The sequence below is a fragment of the Neovison vison genome, chromosome 11 (assembly GCF_020171115.1).
Source record: "Neovison vison isolate M4711 chromosome 11, ASM_NN_V1, whole genome shotgun sequence".
NCBI classification, from domain to species: domain Eukaryota; kingdom Metazoa; phylum Chordata; class Mammalia; order Carnivora; family Mustelidae; genus Neogale; species Neogale vison.
This window is the reverse complement of record NC_058101.1, coordinates 186,848,253-186,871,493: the sequence shown is the minus strand read 5'-3', so window position 1 is coordinate 186,871,493 and position 23,241 is coordinate 186,848,253.

The following is a 23,241-nucleotide window of genomic DNA, read 5'->3' as shown; positions in this document are numbered from 1 at the left end:
AGATGCAGTCTCTGTGCCAGCGGTGGCACAATTAGTGGATATCCACAAGACCAGCAAGTGACAAAAGTTCTCAGGTCAGTGACTCAGATCCTGAGAGGTTTGTCAGCAAACATTACAGACAATTTTATTAAAGTTGCAGAAGATCAAGTGTTGATGAGTAGAAGAAACAAGTTTCAGGATGAACAAGTGGGTGGGGGGAGAATGAAAGACCCTGATATGCTGTATGAGATACAGGTTTGAAAAAGAAACATGAAATCAGTGAAGAATTGGAGTAAAGGCAGCAACTTTATTTCTGAGAAAATGAGTTGTCAGAAATGTTGGGTCCGTAATCAAAGGAGCGAGACTGATACAAAGGGAAGGTCAAGCAAAGCTTTATTTCACGCCAAGCATCAAGAATCAAACCAACCAGCCAGAGCCGCCTCTTACGGAGAGGGCAATCCCTCCCTGCCTTACAGACTAACTTTTAAAGAGCATAGGCCATGTGGTTGAGCCTAGCCACACACAGGTGGCCAATGAGATTGTAACACACAGAGAAAACTGCACAGTCATGCTAGGTCACACATGGGTGGCCAATTGAATGACAGTTCACCTCATAGTAGCTATTTGAACTAGCCTATCACCTCGTCAGAATTGGCGCCCAAAAGGCACCCAAAAGGCATGGTCCACACTCCTTGGTAGCTAGGGAGACAGTTTGTGTGCTTTACTGATTGGATGTTTCCACCTGGACTGACTCATACCTGCATTTGAGCTCTGTTACCTCCATCTGACCTGACCCGCCCTTGTATTTGGGCTCTGTTATCTGGGACTGGTCGACCATATTCTACTGGTTTCCGGACTTGCTTTTAAGTAAGTTCCCTTGGGGGTTGGGCAGTGTCAGTTTAAGTTTTACTGTATAAACAACAAAAATCACTGTTTAACCAGATGGAAGCACTCTGGCTAAACAGACCCTTATAAGAAGCAGCTTCAAAAGAAAAAGAAAACAAACAAACAAACAAACAAACAGCAGGGTGGGGGCTGGTTACCGTATAACCACAGTTGTAAAGAAATTACATTTCCAAAGTCAGAGCAGGTGAATAGGGAAGTCACACTGATGCTGAATCACTGAGCTGCTAACTTCAACCACTCCTTAAAGAAAAAGAATAACAGTGTTGTTGGGGATATTGGGCAGCCACATGCAGAAGAACGAAACTGGACAATATCCTTATACCATATACAAAATAGACTCAAAATGGATGAAAGATCTAAATGTGAGAAAGGAGTCCATCAAAATCCTAGAGGAGAACATAGGCACCTCTGTGACCTCAGCCACAGCAACAGCTTGATAGATATGTCTCCAATGGCAAGGGAAGCAAAGGCAAAAATGAACTCTTGGGACTTCATCAAGATCAAAAGCTTTTGCACAGCAAAGGAAACAGCCAACAAAACCAAAAGTCAGCTGAAAGAATGGGAGAAGATATTTGCAAAATTTCTCATGAGATAAAGGGCTAGTATTCAAAATCTATAAAGAACTTATCTAACTCAACACCCAAAAAACAAGTAATCCAATCAAAAAATGGGCAGAAGACATGAACAGACATTTCTCCAAAGAAGACGTCCAAAGAGCCAACAGACACATGAAAAAATGCCCCACATCACTTCGCGTCAGAGAAATACAAACCAAAACCACAATGAGATACCATCTCACGCCACTCAATGGATAAAATTAACAAATCAGGAAACAACAGATGTTGGAAAGATTGTGGAGAAAGGGGTACTCTCCTACATTGTTGGTGGGAATTCAAGATGGTGCAGCCACTCTGGAAAACAGCATGGAAGTTCCTCAAAAAGTTGAAAATAGCTCTACCCTATGATTCAGCAATTGAATTACTGGGTATTTACCCCCAAAATACAAATGTAGTTATCTTAAAGGGCACACGCACCCCAATGTTTATAGTAGCAATGTCCATAATAGCCAAACTATGGGAAAAGCCCCGATGTCCTTTGACAGATAAATGGATAAAGAAGATGTGGTATAGAAACAATGGAATACTACTCAACCATTAAAAAAAAATGAAATCCTGCCACTTGCAATGATGTGGATGGAATTAGAGGGTATTATGTGAAGCAAAAGAAGTCAATCAGAGAAAGACAATTATATAATTTCACTCATATTTGGAATTTAAGAAAGAAAACAGAGGATCATAGGGGAAGAGAGGAAAAAATAAAATGACGAAATCAGAAAGGGAGACAAACCATAAGAGACTCTTAATCATAGAAAAAAGCAGGGTTGCTTAAGGGGAGGGAGGTGGGGAGATGGGGTAACTGGGTGCTGGACATTAAGGAGCGTACATGATGTAATGAGCACTGGGTATTATGTAAGACTGATTAATCACTGACCTTTACTTCTGAAAGCAATAATGTGTTATATGTTAATTGATTGGATTTAAATTTGAAAAAAAAAAGAATATTTTTTTAAAAAGAGTAGAATAAATAAACCTCTGTCTAAAAGATTGATGATGGTGGTAGCAGCAAACCAAACTAATACACAGTCCTGTACAGGAAAAAAAAAATTAAGATGTTAATTGTATAATGATAAAAAACATGAATTTGGGGGAGCAGATAAACCTAAATTCATAAGTAAACCTGGGATGACTTAAATAAGTTCAGCTTTTTGAACTTCTCCAGGATTATAACATTATGTCACAGGATTTTCTAAATTAAAATGGCATGATAAAGGTAAAGCATTCACTATTGTGCCTTGCACATAAGCAACACTTCTTAACTGGCAGCTACTACTAAAAAGAACACAATGATTTTGCTAAAATAATCTTAATTATTATTTTAATTATAATTTTAATTATCAATTTAAATGAAAAAATTTATTTTTTTAAATAAATGAAAAAGTCTTCATTGATGAAGTTAATTATGAATAGCTGTTATGAGTCTTTAAGCAGAAGAATATTTATTAAAGAATATTAATACAGGTGAAAGACTTGTATACTGAAAACTACAGGACATTAAGGAATGAAACTGAAGGCACAAATAAATAGATATTCTGTATTCATGGATTGGAAGAATTATTATTGTTAAAATACCCATATTGCTCAAAGCAACCTATAGATTAAATGCAAACCCTATCAAAATTCCAATGGTATTTTTCACAAAAGTAGAACAAACAATCCTAAAGTTTATGAAGAACCACAAAAGATGCCAAATAGCCAAAGCAATCTTGAGAAAGAAGGACAAAGGTGGAGACATCATACTTTCTGATTTCACACTGTATTATGAAACTATAGTAATTAAAACAGCATGGTATTGACATAAAAACAGACACATAGATCAGTGGAACAGAATAGAGAGTCTAGAAATAAACCTTGCATGTATGGCCTATCAATTTATAACAAAGGAGCCAAGACTATACAGTAGGGGAAGGACAGTCTCTTCAATAAATAGTCTCTGCAAAACGGGCAGCCACATGCAAGAAAATGGAACTGGACCACTTACTGACAGCATATACTAAAATAAACTCAAAATGGATTAACAACTTGAACATAAGGCCTGAACCATAAAACCCCTAAAAGAAAACATAGGCCATATACTCCTTGACATAGGTCTTGGCAGTAATTTTTTTTTTTTAATCTAATCCAATAGGCACCAAAAGAAAAAAAAACTGTAAATAAACTACTGAGCCTACATCAAACTAAAAAGCTCTGCACAACAAAGGAAACCTTCAACAAAATTAAAAGGCAAATACTAAATAGGAGAAAGTGTTTGCAAATCATGTATCTGGCAAGGGAATAATATCCAAAATATATAAGGAACTCCTACAACTAATAGCAAACAAAATAATCTGATTAATAAAATGGATAGAGGATCTGAATAGACCTTTTTTTCCCCAGAGGATATACAGATGCCCAACAGGTACATGAAAAGATAATCAACATCATTAATCATCAGGAAAGTGCAAATCCAAATCACAAAACATGACCTCACACCTGTTTTAATAGTTACTAGCAAAAAGACAAGAAATATGAAGAGTTAGTGAGGTTGTGAAGAAAAGAAACGCATGTACTTCTGGTAGAAATATAAATTGGTATAGCCACTATAGAAAATTTTATGTGGATTCTTCAAAAAATTAAAAATAGAACTACCATATGACCCAGCTTCAGCTTCTGGGTATTTATCCAAGAAAAATGAAAAAACTAACCTGAAAAAAATATATGCACTCCCCCCTGCCCCCGTTCATTACAGCACAATTTACCAAAAAAACAAAAAACAAAAAAACAAACCCTCAGAGATAGAGAACAGATGGGTAGTGGCCAGAGGTAAGGGGTAAGGAATTAGAGAAATTAGTAAAGGGGATCAATAATTAATTGATTGATTAATTAATAACAAAGTAAAAATAAAATAAAAGGTTGTTAGGGGTGCCTAGGTGGCTCAGTGGGTTAAGCATCTGACTTCAACTCAGGTCATGATCCCAGGGTCCAGGGATGGAGTCCCATGTTGGGCTCCCTGTTTAGTGGGAGTCTGCTTTTCCCTCTCCCTCTGTGCTCCCCCTGCTTTTGCTCTCTCTCACTCTCTGTCAAATAAATAAAATTCTTGAAAAATATAAAATAAATTGTTGTTGTTAGAGTAAGCAATACTAAGCACAACAACAAATAATCCTTCACATATGGAAGGAATACAAAAGAAGTTTTGTTCACCTGAGTCTAGCAAGAGCCAAATAGCTACTTTATAGTAGACTTCATAGGAAAGACAAAGAGAGCCTGGGATTTTTCTGCCTGTTCTGAAGTGTCAGATCCTGTGAGGGGCCATATCAATCCCATTGACATTCCATTAGTCAGAATTCAATCCATAGGTTCGTCCACAGCCTAACTAAAACAGAGGCTGAGAAATCTTATCTCTGTCTAGGATGAGGTGAGGGCCTGTATAATTTACCTTATTTTACATTTGGTTCATTTTTAAGTTTGCAACTCAGACTTCAATGAGTCACACATAATGGGCTGCTGAGTGGCATTGATTTCAACAAACCTCACTTTTATCTTGGATGCAACTCTTCTAATAGATATATAGAAATAAACTCTCCTTTAGTTTACCTAATTAAAGATGCTTCCTCCTTGAATTCCTATTCTTTCTAATCTTAATTGTCCTTTTATCAAAATAATCCCTTATTTACGCACCTATCTTGTCATTTTATTCTAGATTTGAGAGCCTTGTTATGTTATATACCTCAAATTGAAAGGAGCCTAAAGATATCGCTGGAAATCTCTGTACAATTAAATATCTTCAGAGCTGTTTAGGTTTTATAGATCTGGCAGTTGTCACAAGAGAAGTTAAGCAACTCTGGGAGATCCCACTAGGAAACCCTGCCCTCTGTCCTCTATTTCTCGTTAGAGGTCCTATAACTTAACTTTTTGAAACTGTGTCTCATGAAAGGCCCAAAGTTCTTGGTCACGCCACTTTGAAGAAAGAAGAGGGAAGACCAGAGGAAGAGTGGTGGGCAGCAAAGCACAATTTATTGAGAGATAGTAATAAAGCAAAGCTCCCCAAGAAGGAGGGGGCCTGAGAGGGTTGCCACTGGAGTTTGGGTCTAGAGGTTTTTATGGGCTGGTTGGCTATCTGTTTTAATCTGGTTAACCCTCCATGAGACTGTCAGCCAATCAAGTTTTTGTCATCTACCTATCATGTGGGAAAGGGTAGAGGGCTCCTTCCAGGGTGGTGTATAATCCTTTTAAGGATGGTTCCTTCTTGGGATTTGGAGGGTGGGGGTAAGGGCTTATCCCTGCCTGCCTTTCTTCCAACTATCTTTCATTCCACCTTTTTTTATTGTTTTACAAAGCCACTCCTTGAATATCATTTCCCTTGGGGCTCACAATTAGCATCCTTAAAGCCAAAAGCCTTAAAAGGGCAGGGCAGTTGGGTTTTACATTGGCACTCTGGACCTCCTCCTAACAAAGGGATTTTCTACAAGTCTTCCATTATTTTTCATCTCAGTTTCTTTGTAGTAAGAACTGCATATGTATCTAGTGCTTGTTCCTTCTAGTTCTCTTTTATGCATAAATAAGAATTTACTTAGTTTCAAGCTTTAAACTTCAACTATTTTCTTCCAAATGCTATTCAGGGCAACCAAAATATAGACTTTTTTTTTTTTTTTTTTTTTTTAATGGCCACAATCTATTTCCTTGACTTGTTATTATCATTGTAATTATGTTGGATGTGGGCAATGATATGAAACATTGGGGTTTAGGAGTGAATAGTCAAGAAAGAATTCTTGAGACATCTTCAGTGCAAAGAGGGTGATTTTATTAAAGCATGGGGACAGGATCTGTGGGCAGAAAGAGCTGCACTGGAGAAGTGAGGAGTGACTGATTATATACCTTTTTGTGGCGAGGCGGTTAGGGATAGTGGAAGGCTCTATGGAATTTGGAAAGAAGGTTTTCAGGATCTTGAGGGGCTAGCCACTGTTAGGATAAGATCATTTACTACTACCTAATAGTCATGAGACCCTTCAGATCTGTATCAGTATCTTGGAGGGTGATTGCTAACAGACATTGAGGGGGGTGGGTAGAGATAAAGGAAGTTTCCAAAGGGATTTTCATGTTAAATAAGACATAGGATTCTGGAGGTTGGGCAATTGTCAAACTAAGGTTGTCTTTTGCCTGCAGCAAAAGTATTAACATGGAGGTAGTTGATTTCCTGGAGGAAGGTTACTATTCCTGTCTCAAGTATTTGTTAATGGGCTGTTAGGTATAAGGAAGTTTTTGTTTCTGTTTTGTTATTGCTGTTGTTTTGTTTTGTTTTCTTTCTGTATTTCTTTTGCCTTTGTTCTCCACATCATTTCCCCCAGAAAAATTTTGACCCTTATGTCTTTAAGTTTGCAGAAGGTGAAAGGTCTCATCTGTAACTTCTTCCTGCTGAAGAGGGACATAGAGATGTCCCTACCCGTGGGTCAGCATTAGTTAGTTGGGGACATATGTATATAGGAGTCATGAAAGGCAGAGGTAGCTGAGTCCAAGGGAGACTTCAAGTATGGATCTGCTGGAGTAGAAAGGATGATCTATAGGCTTTAACGTACAGCAGTAAAGGAGTCTCTGCACTAGGTGGAGAGACAATGGGAGAAAACAGCAAATTATGTTTAGAATAACAAAAAGGAAAAGGAACCCAGATAAGAGTTCTTTGATAGTTGACAAAAATCATCCTCCAGTTCAGGAGTTTAACCATTCATTAAAGGAAAGAGAGGGATTGTTTAAAGTGCCAATTTGAGCACTCATTTCAGTTAGAAACTCAGAAATATTTTTGTGGTAATCTGGAATGTATACACAGCATTCTCTTTTTATGATAGCACAAGTTACACTTTGTGCAACAGTTAAAACATCTAATGTCATTCTATTTTGTAAAACTGCATAAATCATTTGTGTTACTTCAATATTTAATAGGGAAATGCTATTTTCCGTGTCACTTAGAACTTTGACCCAGTACTTATTAAGAACTTCCATGTGCCAAATGGCATCCTCCAGTCCTAAATAGGTAACGAAGATGGATGCTAGGTGGTCATATCAATAAAACACAGATTGTATCCACCATTGTTTAGGAAGGTTGGTTGGGTTGGCAGTGGTTTTAATAATGTGTCTGTGCATCTAGGCAAAACCCAAAGTATAGTGGTCTATCCAGCCTGGGGGGAAGCCATGGCCACAGAGCAGAGTTGCATAGCCACTGGGTCCCTTTTGGAGCTAGTCATGTCATTCTGTGCCTCCTTGAGCTGCAGGCAGGATATCAAGGATATCATTCAATTTTGGAGGGCCACCTTCTGAATTTGTGGGTGACTTTGAGTTGGGGTCTGGATGAAGGTGGCTGCTGTATGCTTGGCTAAAGCCTCTACTTGCAATTTTATATCAATAGAGTTGGCTCCTAGGACAAATATATCTAAGGGATAAAACCATCAAGAAGCCCTCTTTGTCTGATGTTTAGCCTTAACAATATCCTAATTATGAGGAATCACAGGCAAGTGGGAGATTTGTCTCTGGAGATAAAGGACATCCCCAAGTGGATCATCCAGTCCAATCATAAGGAAAGTGGGGCCATCCATTATCTCCACAAGTATGTAGTTAAACCCATGGTGTATAGTACACTCTGACTTTTAAGGAATTATTTTCTCATCTCAGCCATACAGAAGGCATCAAGGTGAGTTATAGTTTTTTTGTGGGCTCTGTCCCATTTTACAGTTGTTCAAATAATCATAAGCCTATGGGGTCCTGTTTTTATCCCTGCAGAAGAGCAAGCATGAAAATTGTCTGTACATGACCTATTATGGCAATTCCTCTGAAGTTTACCTCAAATCGTCCAGCTTACATAAACAACAAAGAGTTAAAGGCAATCCAGGTGGCTCAATTAAGTGTCTGACTTGATTTCAACTTGGGTCATGATCTCAGAGTTGTGGGATCAAGCCCCATGTCAGGCTCTGCACTCAGTGCAGCATCTGCTAGTCCCTCTCCCTCTGCTCCTTTCCCTGATTGCTCTCTCTCTGTCTCTAAAATAAATAAATAAAATATTTTTTAAAAAAATACAATCAAAACTAGAATTTAACGTCCCTGAAAGTATGTTATTGAAACAATTTTTTTCTCTAGAATCACCCTTATTTCCAGAGATAGCCAAATTAAGACTAATTTGCTTGAAAAACAAGTCTAATTTTAACAAATCTGCTGGAACTTCTCATAAGGAATCTAGATTGATCTTTGAGTAACATCTGCAGGCCAGAAGCCATGCCAGATGTGCCTGTAATACCTGGAGATTTGGGTGATTTCCTCTTCTTGATGTCCCCAAAATATCCTGAGGTTTCTGTACCTTCTAGGAAATGACATTGTTTTCTCACCTGAGAAGACTACTGGGAACTTTGTAAGCAAGATATTAGGCCAACATTTCCAAGGGGCTTTGTTGGCTCCATAAAATCAACCTTAATTCCTTAAAGCTGTCTGATCATATGTAAGTCTATTCATGTCTCCCTCAAATACGACATTCCAGTCAAAGCCTTGGTAAAATAACCAGTGTTTCCAATGGTGTCTGGTTAAAAGGAGAACAAATTCTTATTGAACTTATGCAAATGATTATAATTGCCATAGAAGAACACTCACTGAGACTTTTTAAATTTCAGAGGATTCAGGTTAGAGAGAAAGTTAAATGTTTCAATTTGTTCACAATGAATACTTCAGCATATTTCTATAAGTCAAAGATGCCTTAAGAGAATTTCCTTAATTTGGAAGAGCAAACATTAAGAGAACTAGCAATATTTCTTTTTTTTTTTTTAAAGATTTTATTTATTTATTTGACAGAGAGAAATCACAAGTAGACGGAGAGGCAGGCAGAGAGAGAAGGAAGCAGGCTCCCCGCCGAGCAGAGAACCCGATGTGGGACTCGATCCCAGGACCCTGAGATCATGACCTGAGCCGAAGGCAGCGGCCTAACCCACTGAGCCACCCAGGTGCCCCGAGAACTAGCAATATTTCAAACTTGAGTCACAAAAACTATAATCTCTTCCTCAATTCATTTAGTTCCTTATTACTAATTCCTACTATCTGAACACACCTTTTTAGTTAGTTCTGGAAAGTTTTATCCATTTCAGTTTCATAATCTTAGATATCTAAAGCCTGTATGTGGCAAAAGCCTTTTATATGAATCTGCTTGAAGATGAATCATGTTTCACGTGACAAAAGACCACAATGCAATTGACAAGGAAATTCAGTTATTTTTTGTGACACATAATACTTCAATAATCAGAATATGAGGTGAAGACCTCATACTAGAATATAACATACCAAATAAACAAGCCTAATTGGCAAGAGACTTCTTTAACAATTCAAATCCGGGCAAATTTGTTAAAACTTTAGAAAGTTTCAAATAACATGCCTAAATGGGATTGTAACTCATTAAAGACCTGATAAAGACAAAACATAGAAACTGGTTTTTTTGGGCACAGAAAAAGAAAAATACAACTTTGTTTACATTTTCTTATCAAAAGCAGACCGACGATCTACAAAAAACATTATCTTTTTAACACAGAGAAAGCAGAGTTTCAGTCTTACACCGGTGTAATTTTTTTTTAAGATTTTATTTATTTATTTGACAGACAGAGATCACAAGTAGTCAGAGAGGCAGACAGAGAGAGAGAGGAAGGGAAGCAGGCTCCCCGCTGAGCAGAGAGCCTGATGCGGGGCTCGATTCCAGGACCCTGAGATCATGACCTGAGCCAAAGGCAGAGGCTTTAACCCACTGAGCCACCCAGGCGCCCCAACCAGTGTAATTTTACAGTCCATTCATTTTAACCTTAGTTCGTGCTGACCAAACATAAAATTCCTTTTCAAAGATTTCCCTTCACAAACCTTGTACAACTTTCTTTTGCATTCAGACTCTTCAGGCTTTCTTTTCCTTTAGTGCCCACAGTTCTTGGTCATGCTACTTTAAAGGATAAAGTGGTAGACCAGAGGAAGAGTGGTGAGTGGCAAAGCAAAGTTTATTGAGCGATAGTACAAAGTTCCCAGAGAGGGAGGGGACTGAGAGGGTTGGGTTGCTGTTAGGGCTTCAAGTCTAGGGGTTTTTATAAGAATGTTGGTGGATTGTTTTAATCTGCTTAACTCTCTACATGCCTGTCACCCTATCAGGTCTTTGTCCACACGCTCATCTACCCAGCAGTAGTCATCCATGTGGAAGAGGGTAGAGGGCTCGTTCAACAAGAATGTATCACATCCCTTACCTCTTTCTTACACATCTCTTACTTTCCTATATACAGAGTTGTTTCCCTTACTTCTGTCTGTCTTAATTATATTTAGCAGAATTTTAATTCTTAGAAACTTTAGTCTCCAGTGAAAACTAGGTAATTACCAACTGTGAACTGTTCCACCAGAATTCTGTAGATGGCAAACTTACGAATCAATTAAGCACAATCCATGTTTTTCAACAGATTCGAATATCCTTAGTCTCCCTGCAATAAGAAGCCAGAAGCACAAACTTACCTTTATTACTCAGTGAATTAGTACTTTATCCTATTTGAAAAGACCTAGATGTCCAAAAGATATAATCCAATTTGTCATTCAAGCAGAACTTTAAAGTTTCACATTACCAAAGATTTGAGAGCTTTCTTAAAAATTACCCATGAAAACTTTGAGACAGACACAATTAATCATCATTTTAAGTCATTTTTTGCTGACAAATTGCAACAGAGATAACATGAGCTTATTTGACCTTTAGTAAATCAGGGTTGAATGAAAGTTTTAGACTTAATGCTGGTAACTCTAAAAAGACATGTCTATTTCAGTTAAACCAAAAAACTTAAATTAGTTGAAGTACTGAATTATGTTAGACCTGGGTCCACTTAAGGTCAATCAATTTATACCCATTGTCAATTTTTACCTGGGTCACTGCTGAGGAAATCTGAAGTGGGCAGTGTTAAGTCCAAGGGGGTGCTCTTTACTTCTTGACAGGGTAGAGGGAAAATCTAATAGTGCTAGAAGCACTGAAGATGGTATAGGAGCCAGTTATGTAGGCTGAACCCAAGGTGATGCAGAAACAGGAGGAGGGGGAGCCAGAAGTAGTGAGGTGCTTCCAGAGGGCAGAGAAAGAGGACTCTGGGTTCTAAACTTCATTAGCTCAGACAGATGAGCAGACACTGTGTTTTTTCTGCCAACAAGTGGGAATAGGTAGTCCATGTTGTTCCAGAGAAGACAGGGAAATTCCCTGAAACAAAGGAAATTTTGGCAGTGCTTGGGAATATTGCTCCAAGTCCCTGTCCCAAGGTAGACCGACCACAGTTGGCTTCAATTCCATTAACCTGGGAAATGAATGAGAAAGAAGAACCCTCATCTTTTAGGAGGAGGAATGGTGAGAGAGTCAACATCCCCTCCATTACATCTAGCAACAAGGGTTTAGGAGGCATATTTAGATGATTATCATCCAATATATTGGGAAAGAATTTACAGGTCTCCTTAATAGCTAAACACATTCTGCAAGAGGCCCTTATATCTGGGTGCTGATTTAAAGAAGACCTGGACCTTGGCTACTTCTGTTCATTTACCCTTTTTCCTACAGAAGAGATCTAAATGATAGATCATACAGAAGCCATGCAGTGTTACAGATCAGTCCTTTCTTAAATTTTGCAATCAGAATTATTCCAGTGAGTTAAAAGGAATTCCAGGGGAGAGTCCTTGGAACCTAAGAAAGAAGGTCCATTGCAATGGACTCTCTCCCCTGACTCCTGGGTGGCATCCCACACAGGGTACATCAGAGGTTCCTGGTGTCAAAGTGACTAGAGGCATCCCTCAAGTGAAATCTCCATGATCACTGCCTTGACCCCTTAGGAGGGATGCCAATGTTCCCCCTGCTTTCCTCTTGCATTCTAGACTGCAAATAGATGCCAGCATATAGACCAAGATACCATGCCATGCTTTACCTTGTCACGCCTTGTCATGCCATGAAGAACCCACCATTTTTAACCCATGGAAAACACTAGAAAAGTTTTACAAAGGGAAATTACCCAATTTCATAATTTAAGTAAGAGGACATGTTGATGGAAAACAGTGAAGACCAAAATCCATCATGGCCTAAGCAACATTCCAACATATGTAGTCCTTACAGCCCAAATCTCTGGGAAACAGCTCCCAGGTGGGTTTAGTTCAGTTGGGTGCTGGTTTTGGCCAGCTCTGAGTGGAGGTCTCATAGCCAGAAGTGGCTAGACCTGAGATATAGGGGGATCGCATTAGACTAATGAGGAGGAAACCTCACATGAGAGTCTTAGATTGGCAGCTGTCTTAGTGACTTAGTGTCCCATGCCCAAGACAGACAGCTTTATCTAAGAATGGGAATAAAGAGAGGGCACCAAGTTTCTGAGTCCTATTATCATTCTGGCCATGGTACTAACTTCCCAGCTAAAAGAAAGGCTTTTAATTCCTCCCCATAGAACAGCCATGGGCTAGAGGATTGCAGCCTGAGCAACCGACATGAGAATGTTCCAATAATACCACAGTCCTTGAAAAGCCCCTGAAATGATAGTAAAGGAAAAGAAAAGAAAGTAATCACCAAGTTTGCCCTAAGGCTCAGGGTTGAGACCAGAAGATTCAGGCCCCACACTGGGTGCCAAAATGATGTGAAATTTTAAAAGTTTGGGAGTGAACAGTTGAGAAAGAATTCTTGAGATGTCTTCAGTGCAAAATGGAGGGGTTTTATTTTTTTTTTTAGGTTTTATTTATTTATTTGACAGAGATCACAAGTAGGCAGAGAGAGAGAGAGAAGCAGGCTCCCCACTGAGTAGAGAGCCTGATGTGGGGCTTGATCCAGGACCCTGAGATCATGACCTGAGCTGAAGGCAGAGGCTTAACCCACTGAGCCACCCAGGTGCCACCAAAAGGGAAGTTTTATTAAAACATGGGGACAGGCCCTGTGGCAGAAAGAGTTGTACTGCGGTTGTAAGGAGTGATTCATTATATACTTTCATGTTGGGAAAGGATTAGGGAGAGTCTAGGTCTCTCAGGAATTGCAAAGCAAGAGTTCCAGGAACTTGAGGGCCTAGCTGCTATCAGGATAAGATCATTTACTACTATTTAGTAAAACCTTAGTTGTGAGAACCTTCAGATTATGTATCAGTGTACCATATGCATAGAGGATGATGGCTAACATACATCTTGACGGGGGAGAGGGGAACTGGTGGTGGTGGTTGTGGCGGTGTAAGAAATAAAGGAAGTTTCCAGTGGGATTTCCATATGCTAAAGAAGACCTACCGGGTCCTAGAGGTCCAGCTAATGTCAAGCTAATGTTGCCTTTTGCCTCTAGCAAAGTATTAACATTGAGGTAGTTGAATTCCTGTAAGAAGGTCACTCTTCCTGTCTCAAGTAGTTGTCTCAATGCGTTGTAAATTGTGAAGAGGTTTAAGGTCCCCCCCGGCAGATTTCTTTTGCCTTTGTTCTCCACATCAGACAAAATGTCTTGAAGAGATGCTGTTTTCTACTTATCGTTGTGTGGCTAATCAATGGCAGAAGCATTAATGTGAGCTTTTCTTGGTGAGTATGAATTTACTTAATTCAAAATTATGTAATTTAAATATCTTTTGAAATTTTTTACATGCCATTCTACCATCTCCATACTGTAGCTCCTGAAATACTTGAGTATGATGTTCACTTATTATGAACAAAAACTCTGAAGAGTTTGTCTTAATTTGATCATATTATTTAGTCCCATTGATTATGGTTTCCTCAGTTAATGGTTTCTCTAAATCCGTATCACTGAAAAGTATATCTAGTTTTAGTGATACCAAAATATATGCCCTATGTTATTTTTTTTTAATATCAGTGGGTTTGGTTCTTAGATATAGTTATCATGAATGTTTAATTAATTTTAATTTGTCTGATTGCTATAACTAGCAATATTTACAGGATTACCTTATGTGATTAAATTTGCATTTTATATCTGTTTCAAGCAGAGAAGATGATGTGATATTTCTTTTCACAATTACTCATTTGTTTTAAAATTACTTTAAATATTCTGTTGTGAACTGAGAACTGATTCCAAGTGTGGAAATAAATGAGTTTCAACACAGTTGATTTAACCTCTCCTTGAGTAGTTCATGAGAGTAGTAAATGTCTGCTGGGTGTTCACTTTATTTGGAGGAGGCAAGTCCAGATTTTATTTAAACATTTATTTGAGCTTAGGTCTCTTAACATTTCTAGGGCAAAGTTTCAGATACATGAAAAATTAGCTCTGAACCAAGTCATAACAAAAGAGATCACTTTATTAATTAGAAATTCTAAGTCATGTGAAGCTTTTTAGTTTCTAATATTTATGTGATATTTCTTAATTCTATAAAGATGACTTCACGTAATATAAGACTAGCACTTAATTAAGCAGCATGGTTTACTTTAGGATTTTAATCCTCTTGTAAAAAAAAAAAACCAAAGGAAATACAAAACCAAACCTGAAACATCAGCTTCAATAATAACAACAAACTGTTATTGCTACATGTTGCAAATAATTAATAAGTCTTCAGAGGACAAGGAAGTACGTAGATGTTATAAAACTCAAGTCCACACTTGAGGGTCCAGATTTTGTGTGTATGTAGATTCTCTTATCAGGTTCAAAGTGCTTCATTTTTGCAATTTAAGGAATAAGGCAGTTGCTGTAATCCAATTCCTTTATTTCCTTTAAAGGGAATATTAGTTTACATTTAAGAGAATGTCATGGAACCGATGCAGTATAAAAACTTCTCTTTTTTGAAAATAAACATAAAACACAGCTTTGTTGGGTATGTTTTAATTTCAGATGTTAATCTTTTTTTTTTTCTTTTCAAATTAAATGAAACAACCTAAAGCATGAACGCCTAAAAACCCCAGTATTGGAGGATTTAAAAAACAAAAACTTCTCAGGAATGTCTACATGACTTTTTGTCAATATTCATAAACCACTTGATTTTCAGTTATTAAGGATTATTTTATTGGAACTAGAGCACACTGCAAATCTCTCTAGGACATCTTGATGACTCTGTTTCAGAGACCCTTGAATAAAAAGCAGAGTAAAATTGCTTTGAGGGTGGTAATGGTGGCTGGGAGATGCAAGATACCACTCTGAGAATTTCTAATTGCTGTGTAAGCAACAGGGCAGAATAAAGTGTGTGTTAGATCAAGTTGGGCCAAGATATACAATTGTATGTGTAGTGAGTGAAATGCAGCAACTAACTGTGAAGGCAAATCTGTTGATGCCTGAAAGACCACACACGTGGAAAGGTGATGAACTTCTCAGGAGGCTTTGTTATTCCAGCTGGGCATGGAGAATGAGAGCAGTGTCTCAGCCCTCACACACACCAATTTACCTCACTGACATTTCTAAGCTATGAAATACTTGATTTTTGTAATCCAGCAACTATGAGAGATCACTCCCCAGAAATCACTTGGATTAGCTAATATTGGTCTTAAACTATTAGGACTCCAAAGGTTTTTCATGACTCAGACAGTGAATGTGGCATTAATTGTGTGAATCGCCAAGCTAAAACAAACTTGAGAAGAATTCAATCCTGTAAGGCACTAAAGTCAGCCCAACTGTATGAGATAGGTATCCTGAAAATGGGTGCAATAACTTATTTTCTAAAAGTAAAATTGCTCTTAAACAAGTTCTCTCAATGAATCTCATATAATGCAAGAGGCGACTTTTTTTTCTTCTTATAGAAATAAATCTTGCAAACCTGAAGCTTGATAGACTCTGGTTAGCTTAATTAAAGTTAGTACAAGCTCAGAATTCTTTATCCAATACTCATGAGATCAGTGTATTTTAGATTTCAGATTTTCTTTTTCTTTCTTTTTTTTTTTTTAGAAATGTAATACTCTGTATTTATCATGTGTTAAATAATACTCCAGGGCCTGGGGCAATACCCTATATTCAAGTACATTAATATTTTTGCTGTGAAATGTATGAATGTATGTAGGTGGGCTGAGGACCACAAATAACTTAATATCAGGTGGGAGCAGGTTTTGCTGCCATAATTTGCCACAAATTTACTAAGATATTTATGACACACAGAGCTTTTAGATATTGGAACTGTACTGGTTCAAGTCAGTCACTTAGGGGTCCAAAGGTCCTCCACTTTCCCTGAGAGAAGATAGTGCAATTTCATAAACATTGGAGGGACTTCTTACAAAAGAAAATGTTTACCCGTAAGTGACAGTAGAATGACTTCTAAAAAATCATCTTTGAGAAAGATATAATTGATTTAAATTCTCTCCGTAATATAATGAACTCATATAAGACCATTTTCTGAGATTATTTTGATAATGGGGTCAGAGGCTTGGAGGATATTAGAATGAGGACAAGGAAAGGGAGATAGTTTTTCAAATTTGGAATACCCTGAGTTCACTATCTCTTTGAACCTATTTGAATATTTCCCCCATCCACCTTTTGCTTTATGAGTCATGTCAAGGAATCTGAATGGTGTCCTAAGTGTAATGGAAATTCATGGAAAGATTAAGTAAAAAAGTGATCAAATGAGATCTACATTTTGTTAAAAAAAAAAAAAAAACCTGGCATCACTGTAGAAAAAGGAGAAAGACAGGTATTGGGCAAAGGAGGTTAATTACAAGGTTATTGGACAAAAAAATGTAAGTAAGATATAATGGTCTGGAACTGCCAAATTCCACAATCCAAAAGCTATAAGGCAGAATTGACCCAACTTAATGCTTGCTTGCATATGGGGAATGACACAGGAGTCAAAAAAGTCTCTGAGATTTCCAATCGAATGATGTCTTTTACTGAAATAGAACGTAAGATTATGTGTGTGGAGGGAGGGGGTAGAGAACTGACAGAGTAAACTCAGTGCTAAGCATGTTGAATTTAAGGTTTCCATGTGATATACAAATGGAAACAACTACCAGGAAGTTAGCTGTAATACTTGCAAGTTCAGGGGAGATGTAGTGACTCATGATGTAAATATTTTCTCAGGAATATATTGATGTTAAAGATGGTACAGGGAGAATGTAAAGTGTGAGGTGAACCCTAAGGCCACCATTAATTACAGTCTGGTCTCAGGAAGAGGCACCTACAAAGCCAACTGGAAAGGGTCATATTTATTTATATTTTTTTGCAAAAAACCCAAACACACAGTAGCTTATATAACGGAGTAAGAGAGTGTTTCAAAAAGATCATATTGTTAGATAAACAAATTCGTTATTCACCAAAAAGAGAATGAATGAACTTGTTTTACTGGATGGCATGGCAGGGAGGTCATTAACAGCCCTGGCTGTGTGGGGAGTGGCAGTGGGGAGCAAGAGACAGACCAGACCAGATGGCCCTGGCCTGCAGGAGAGGGGAAAAAAATGGGTGTGAAGATGACAATGGAGTCAGGATAGTAGGTGGTTCAGAAAAGAAAAATTAACATGGAGAGACTGGAACTTGTTTACGAACAGAATTAATGTATAGAGGAATATTGAAGACCTAGGAAAAGATAGGAGTAGAACAAGGTTCCCTGGGAGGGATGATGTACAGAAAATTTTATAGGCTTGGGTTGCAAAGGGTTTTCAATTGATGGCTTCTATTTCCCCCCAAGAAATAGGAGCTCAGAGAGAAAGGAGGCTGTATGAGGTTTGAGGTGAAAAGAGAACATTTGAAATAGCACCTGGGAAAAACACAAGTGAACTGACAAGGGAAACAAGAAAATTTCAATATTGATTTTTTTCAGTGGAAGTTGCAAGCTGACTTTACAGGGGCCTGGCAGTATCAATCTACCAAATAATTAATTTTTTTAAAAAAAGATTTTATTTATTTATTTATTTGACAGATAGAGATCACAAGTAGGCAGAGAGGCAGGCAGAGAGGAGGAGGCAGGCTCCCTGCTGAGCAGAGAGCCTGATGCGGGAGAGCTTGATCCCAGGACCCTGAGATCATGACCTGAGCTGAAGGCAGAAGCTTAACCCACTGAGCCACCCAGGCGCCCCAATTAATTAATTTTTATTTGGAAATGCCACCAAGGAAGAATAATGGTGGATGCTCTTTGTAGAAGATGGCAGGAGATGCTCAGATATTGAAACCAGAGAGTACATTGTCGTGAAATTTATATTGATTTTTAGTTTGTTTAAAAAGTGCAGAAAATGAAATTCAACAGAGAATGTTACAGAAGTTCAGAAGTAATTGAGTAAGAATAAATAACAAACTAAGCCCATTTTCCTTTAGTAGCTATAGCAGACTGGTAGACAAGATGAATACTATAGATAAAATATAGGATATAACTGATAAGGCATTTATTTGTTAACCTTATATAAATTCTACAAGTGATTAGTCTGCTTTTTATGTTGCTGCAAAAAACAGCTATGACCATTGTTAGCGGAGAATAAGTTTACAATAAATATTTGTTGAATGAATGAATGAAGAAACTTGTGGTCAGAGATGTGAATGAACTAGACAGGTATGTAGGTTACTGATATCAAGAGTGTTAGCTATGGAGTCAATGCCAATCTGGAGCAAATCTGTACTTGTGTGTTCCTTCTGATCTTGCCTGGTACAATGAGAAAAAGACACCATGGTTATATAATCTTTATTTGATATGCAAACCAGATGACCTTGAAATGGAGTAAATAGGAATCTTAAATTTCTACTTTAATTTAAGTACTCAAGTATAGGGTGCAGGAGGCTAACAAAAGTTAAGGTCATTTGGCACCAAAAGCATACCTGTTAAAAATGAATCCAATTATGATTCCATCCCCCCAAAAGTAAATAATGCTTTTATTGAAAGAGGCAGTAGTGTCCTGGGCACTGGTGTGAACACATTTGAAATATTGTGTTCAGTTTCATGTGCCATTCTGGGAAATCAGACAGAGATTACCTGGAAAATAGTAACCAAGACCTCCAAACTGCTGAGGGAAATGAGGATGGTGAATGTGAAGAATGAGAGGCGCAGGGAGAAAATCACAGCATTGTCAAATATAACAAAAGGAACCATCATTGATAGGTTGAAGAACTTCCCTCCTAACGGAGGGGGTTGGACACACTGACCTTTAATATATTGTCATACTTTAAGATTCTCTCCCTTGTTTGTCCTAAAGGAAACCTGCAGGGTTTTAAAGAAAAATACTAGTCTTAAACATTTTTATTCTTTCTCACTAGAAGGAATATCACAAAAGCAATCAGTTCCTCTTCAATTGAACCTTTTCAATAAGATATTTTAGTTTCTCAATCTTTTTGAGCCAAACATATTTTTTCTTTATAAATGTTTTTCTGCCTTGCAGGAGAAGGAGAATTATAGTTAACAGATCCAAATTTACTGTGTGTAATCTTGTCTTTCCTACATTTATGGAATATGTATATTTTCCTAGAAGATAAATTTGCTTTCAACCAAAATATTTGATGAGGCACTGTACTATAGATTTTTCGTATTTGGTTTTCAGGTTTCTTAAGTGGAAATGTAAGCTATATTTTTTATCTGAATCATTTGAAACAGTCACTAGTTAATGAGGAATACATATCAGTTCAACTCACAAAAATGGTTCAAATATTCAGGTCAGAATGAATACTACCAAAATTGTGAAATAAAGTTACTGCATTTATTCTAAATACTTTCTAGAGGTCTTCCTTCTTATAAATATATACCCTAAAAATGGAATTAAGCCAGAGTAGATGCTTATGTCTGGCAAGTATTTTTTTACACCTCAGATTTTACTAATAATATTTACATCAACTAAAATCCCTGTATATACTTTCTGGTGTTGTTCCAAACAAGTTATATAGGTTATGCCTTTAAAGAGAAGATTACATTGACTAGAATTAAGATTAGAAAAAAGGGACAATTTCAGACTTACATATCTATAATTACGTTTTGAAATCTCTATGATTTTTAAAGATTCACAGTGAGATTCTGTTAAACGGATTATAGGTATGTTTTTGTCTTAAACCCCTCAGTCTATTTACACAATTTAAAGGTTAGCTATAAATATGCAGAAGTCCCTCCACCCACCTCCACTTATCTGCACTTTTGCTTTCTTAGTTTCATTTACCTGCAGTAGGCAAGGTCCAAAGGCAGATGCTCCTCCTTCTGATGAGTCATAGGTCAACAGTTGCCCAGCCCTGCTTCGCTATGGGACTCACCTCACTCCCTAATATGGGCATCTTATCCTCTCACAGAATCACAAGAAGAAAGGTGAGTACAGTACAGTACAATATTTTGGAATACAATACAATATTTTGGAAGAGAGAGACCATATTCGTGTAACTTTTATTTCAATATATTGTTATAATTGCTTTATGTCATTCATCTCTTACTCTATTTTATTTTTTTAATTTTTTAAATTTAATTTTATTTTTTCAGTGTTCCAAGATCTGCTATTTTATAAATAGAAGTATATCATAGATATCATAGAGAGATATATATGGTATATAGACATATGATATATATATATATTCTATATATAGAAGTATATCATAGATATATATAAATATGGTATATAAGTATATGGTATATAGGGGTGTGTGTGTGTGTGTGTGTGTATATATATATATAAGGTATATAGGTATATATGGTATATAGGTATATAGTTATATAGGTATATACATAGATAGATAGATATATCCATAGGAAAAAACATGGTATATAGAGGGTTTGGTACTACTCATGGTTTCAGGCAACCACTGGGGGGCCCAGAACCTATCCCCGTGGATAAGGGGGAGGATGACTATAATCTGAATTAAACCACCACCATCCATACCTGAACTGTGTTGTCTTGGAAAGAATATGAAGCAAAAATCCAGGCTTAAATTTACTTTCAACATATACTCACTACACAAATACTTTAGTGTTTACAGAGTACTAAATAATGTGGGCCTGGATCATGATAATTAAGTAAATTGCAATTTAAAAATATGTAGGTTAAATTGTGTATATATAAATAAGATTTCTAGATTGGTTCTTTTCGCTTTCTGTTTTTGACCAGGCAAAACTTTTTATCTTTATTTTTCTTGGACCAGACAGAGATCTTTATGTAGGGAACATTTAAAATCATTAATGAAAGAAAAGATTATACAATCATTTTTTAAAAAATACTTATGTCTGAAAAATTGAAAACCAAATGCAAAATGAGTTCAGTTGAATTCAAGAAGGGAAAGGCAAACCATCACTTGGAAAGTAGTGTTATGGATTAATTTTATACATATTACTTAACTCTCTCCTGTCATGAAGTTTGTCTCATATTTTAATTTCTCCTATGTAATCACACAAGTGCAGTAGTAAGTATCATGAAAAGGAAAGCACTATATTGGAAATAATACTTATGCTAAGATCTATCTCACTGTATCCTTGCATTTTTTTCCCCTAATATGTATATTAGGGAAACATATTTTTCCCTAATATGTATACTCACAGAGAGTGCTTTCTGAAAATATTTTGCTCCAGATTCCTTTCCTATGTCAAAGTCAGTTCCTCTATCATATGTGTATAATATTCTTATAAAGTAGTGTAAATGATATAATGGAATTGAATGCATTTTTTAAAATGTTAAATTAGGTGTTGGTGGAAAGTCATGTTGTTTTTCCACTACTTTGTTCATCACTAATGAGTCTCTGTGCCACTGTTTGTGAAGTTACTTGTGCCAAGGCTGGTTTGATTTTTGGTATAGCATTTTCCTTTGCAAATTTTGGAACTGCTCCAGGCCTGAGCCTGGGTGTTTGAGGAAGAAATGTCAGTGGTCCTCATGGTGTGTGGTCTCCTAATGAGCTATTTCAGGTCTGCATGCTGCTTCCCACACTCTTGCTAACAGTTGGTTTTAACTTCTAGGCAAGATTTGCATTGTCTGTAGTTCAATGGAATTATATACAGAACATATGAATAAGTCATGAAGAGACTTTCTCCAGTAAAGGTTGACATAGAGGGTGTGGATTCTTATTTCAATGAACTTTACAGGAATCAACACTTACTATCTCACGCACAGAACGGTCTTGTGGAAAATACTTTGGATTCGGAATTAAAAGTCGCAGTTAGGTTCCAAGTAGGCATTTTAGATGTGCCATTTGAGATATGTCACAACTTCTCTGACCTCCATTTTTTTTAATATTGAGAAGAGGGTAGAACTATATAATTTATAGGTTTCTTCTAAAATTATTGATTCTATAATTCAAATATTCTAGATAAGTTTTTGTCTTTGGAAAGCATTCTGTTGAAATCGATCCAGGCTGGTCTTTCTATCCCAGGTTCAGTACCGATAATGGAGGTTTGGAATTGGCACTGGGTCTCTGTGGGAAAGGGCTATTATTTAGGTAACCTCCCAGATTGAAATATGACTCTTACTATAATGTGTCGTGCCAAAATAAAAGAAAGGTTATGAAAGGCTCTATGCTGTATGATTATAACAGCTGCTGTTATAAGCATCTTAGAGGAAAGGAGAGAATATATATGTTTTGGTTTTCATGGAAAAAAGAATGATTTACAGCTTGGCTTACCTACTTCATCATCATGCTCAGCATGTAGCTTAAAAATTTACTATCTAGATCAATAAAACACTATTGTCTAGAGAGAATTTAATATACTGCATTTTTAGCATTTCAGAATGTATGTACATGTATCTACACATGATCTAATGTTTAAAAAAGCAGTTATACAGAATATGGATATTCCCCAGTTCTCCTCCTTCCATTAAATAAGAGCAATAAGTTATTTACTTGACATTTTGATAACAATGCTACTCTTATTTATTTATTTATTTATTTTGCATCGTTCCTCTTTATATCTACTACATAGTCTAAAATCTTTGTGGGTCTTTCAAG